Raw genomic sequence first — 4,095 nt, forward strand, 5'->3', positions numbered from 1 at the left:
AAATTTCAACTTAAAATTCAAAATATTTTTATCGCGTAATTTTTTTAATAAAGATTTTCTTGATTGAAAGTTTATTTTTTGGTAGGTCCTATTCAAGACCTCTCTCTGTCTCTCTCTCACACACACATACACACACACACACGCACGCGTGCGCGTGCCCATGCCAATTTTACTCCGAGACCATTTGACTACTATGTCCCTTTGCACAAAGCTACAATGTGCAATGTGCACATTCTCGAGGCTAGAAGGACAATTATACATAGAGGTGCCAAGTGCGAAATTTCACTTCAACATTATACAATGCGTGGAATCTTTGAAAGTTCTACATTTTTTGAAGCTCAAGTATAAATTTCAAGGCTAGGCATGCATTTGTATAGAAAAGAAAAGGGAGTGTGTATCCTCTGCACTATCTAGCACGGGAACATTCAAATGGGATGCATAGTGGGGATCATTCGGATCATCAGATTCGAATTGTTGAGTAAATTCAATGCAAAAAGGTAAATGTGGGCTAGTAAGTAAATTCGAGCCAAGCAAGATTGTGTCGCACCTTGCACATCGATCCCACGACTTGCCCCATTCAAGGCTCGCCCGTATGCTTTTATTGAATATCATGGTACTCCAATGCCTTACATTGTAAGTGCGGGCTGATTTGTAAATTCGTGTGTCAATCGCATGGTCTACAATGCATGCATGTTGTGATCCCATTTGAGCATGCACATGCCATGTAGTGCTCTGCGTTCTTTATGGCCTTCAAAATGCAAAGTAGAGTAACCCTTTACAAAAATAGAAGTAGCCACCCTTCAATTTTGAAGGTTGGAGTCACTGTTCAAACAAGTGAAAGGATCACGACGGCTTTCAAAAACAATAAGAAAGTGATAAAATTGTTAGGTTGAATTAAACTGGTATCAGTGTTTGGGAAAGGATTGCCTCAGCTTAGTTTTGAGCCGATTGAAAATCGAGACTAGCTAGCTGCAAACCATGGTAAACGTTAAAAAAACCGATGAAATACATGAGAAAGTCGTACAAAAATTTTGCAAATCTCAAAATTTCTACTAGTATTTCCCCGGTTTGCTTCTTCGTGAGGAGGAAACTCGATCAACAGCCGCTTAATAAAAGAGACTTTCTCGAACGTTAACACTGACTAGAATCAAGCTATAAAATGTAAAAAATGTAAAGCCATGTGAAGTTGTGAAATGAAAAGTGAAATAAAAAGAACTAATTAATATGTGTGTGTGTATAGAATTTATTAGAATTATGCAGCTTTACTTTAGCTTCTAAAACAATAGAATGCAAAGAAAAACATATGTGTGTGTGTGTAAAATTTACTAACATTATGCAAGGTGAAGCTTCACTTTAGCATTCTAAAACAATAGAATTCAAGAAAAGTAAAGACATGTCCAGTGTTAGAAAAAAACCGGGGTCCAGTGTATTTTAACCGGTTGAAATTCTAAAATCCCGATTAGATTTTGAGCTTGCCTTGAAGAAAACTGGAAAATTTTCACAAGTTTTAGTGTAATTATCGACAAAAGCTTCAAGTTTTGACCTAAAAACCGAGAGAATTTCAAGTTAGGTAAGTTTCTATCATGCACTGAGAACAATGAAAGTCTCCCTAACCCAACACAACACAACACTAAGGGTTTCTTTTAGAAAGCCAGAAAAGTGTGTCTTAAATTCGCCTTGAGAGAGCTGAAAACTCAAAACAATTTGTAAAAGAAAAAAATCCGCTTGAAAAAATTAAGAAAATAGAGGTGCATTGTAAAAAATACCAATTATTTTGGAAAACTTCCTTTTTGAATCTATCTTAAAGAAAATTTTGTATGTTTGTGAAATTGACTTTTTCCAACACTTGGCTAGAGTGAAACTCCATGGCCTTGCCCAAGGACTATAAATAATATAGATATAGATGAAGTACTAAGCTTTTTGACTTTATAACAAAACTTAGAACTCAAAATTCAAAACTATGTCTTTTCATTTTCTACCATCATTAGTTATTAGTACTTAGCACCTACCCTTCACTTTTGCATTTCAAACCAAAAGTTTTTTAAGGCTTTCTTTGAAACGAACCAAAGTGTGACATGTGGATGCCTTCTCCTTCCTAGAAAATTTTAAGTTGCATTATATATAGTACTAGTATGTGACTCGCACGTTACCACGGTGGCTAAGAGCAAACCTACCTTTTTGGTATGCATGTCAGGACACGGGTCCTACGGGCAGGGCCCTACCCGAAAGGGGGGTCACGGACCCCGACCACGGGCCAGCTAGCAGTGTGGACAGGGGATCCTAGGGTTAAGAGCCTATAAGTATGGGCGGTTGGGTGGAGGATCCAGGTCTCTAGCTCCTAGGGTTCTCATATTGGTATCAGAGCTCAGGGGGAGGGAGGAGTCATGGAGGTGGGGGAGGATTGCATGAGGCATGCATGGTCTCTCTCTCTCTCTCTCTCTCTCTCTCTCTCTCTCTCTCTCTCTCTCTCTCTCTCTCTCTCTCTCTCTCTCTCTCTCTCTCTCTCTCTCTCTCTCGACGGGTTTGGGCCGTGAAGGAAGCTATGCAAGAGGAGCAGCCGAGGAGCAGGCGACCACGTGACGGAGCTCTTGTGTCGAGGAGTCCTATGGCAGGATAGACAGAGTTCAGAGGACACGGGAGTCAACCCTAAGCCGGGGGAAGGCGTATTTTCGGCCAGCACCAAATGGTACGCTGGTGGAATCAGCGGGTGCGCCCCGGCATCCTATGCAACTCCCGTCCCTGCTGCGAGTCCCAACAAAACCCGTGCAGGCCAGCGCGACGGGATTTCTCCCCTGCACAGTTGCCTGCGTCGCCGCCATGGCCAATAGGTTTTGCTGGTTTATTTATTTTATTTTATTTTTAACATTTTGTGGCTTGGCCGACTTGGGCAGCCTTGGGCGCCCAAGGGAAAAACCCTTAGGGCCCTTCTCTCCTAAGGGCTGCGCTCCACGGCGAAGCGGACGAGCAACATACAAAAGCGCAGCTCTTCAAGGAAGCAGTGGCCATGGTGTCGATTCACAAAGGCCACCATACTTGTGACATGCAGCCAAGGGCAGGCATGCGAGGCTATGGAAGCACACAAGGACATGTCCAGGATCCGAGATGGACAACAAGATGTTTGACCCTAGATTGTCAGATCCCCTCATGGCTCGGCATAGACGATCATGTTGATTGCCTCGAGGAACTTCGATGCGTTGATTGAGGGACTCGAGCATGGCTCGAGCTTTAGCAGTGAACATTCGTATGGATACGACAAGGTCGTATTTTCACTACACAAGGGGGATCGAAGTATACCTTTCCTCATGCTTGAAAGGGGAATTTTACCTTTCCTCATGCTTGAAAGGCGAATCCACAACATGCCCGATGACAGAAACAGTTGTGCGGGTAAGTTATGACGACATGGAAGCAAGAGGTCAAGGCACGCCATATCTTGGTATGCGTGTTCATGCATGCTGCCAGAGATCGACACCATGGTACTCCAAGTCGTCACGCAATTCATGAGGTATGCAGTTATTTTACATTTTTGATTCGGATGTGATTGCTTGCTATGGCAACGCCAAGGTCTAGAATCTCAAGGAGATTGGCACAACCTGTTGCTCGTTGACATAAAGGGAGCCAAGGTGCTCCGCAGGGCTGGCTCCTTATCGCCGCTTCTAGTAGACAGTGAAGAATACTTACCACGCAGTGGTATTCGCAATTCCAGGTACACCTTGCAACTGCAATCAAGTTACATATGGTACTTTCATGATTCTCCATACAATGTCATTTTCGACACGATTGATTCGTTGTTGCCATGCTAGCTATATCATGGCAGGAACATACGTTGGCTATGAGCACAACAACGTGTTTGTGAAGCAAGGCTTCAATTTGTGGGGGGTTCGGCATGGCCGACTCCTTGTCACTGTGTCCAGAAGCGGACAGAGGACGTTTGCCACACATTACTAGCTAATTTCAGTTGAACTCACTCGACAAGGTCGACTCTTTTTGTCCTGATATCTGTATGTCAACAACTGCTTTAGTTGGCTATCAGCAAGGCTTCAATTGATGTGAAGCAAGGCTTCAATTTACGCATCTTGCATCTCAACTGCTCACGTT

The sequence above is a fragment of the Adiantum capillus-veneris genome, chromosome 22 (assembly GCF_014529385.1).
Source record: "Adiantum capillus-veneris isolate H3 chromosome 22, ASM1452938v2, whole genome shotgun sequence".
NCBI classification, from domain to species: Eukaryota; Viridiplantae; Streptophyta; class Polypodiopsida; order Polypodiales; family Pteridaceae; genus Adiantum; species Adiantum capillus-veneris.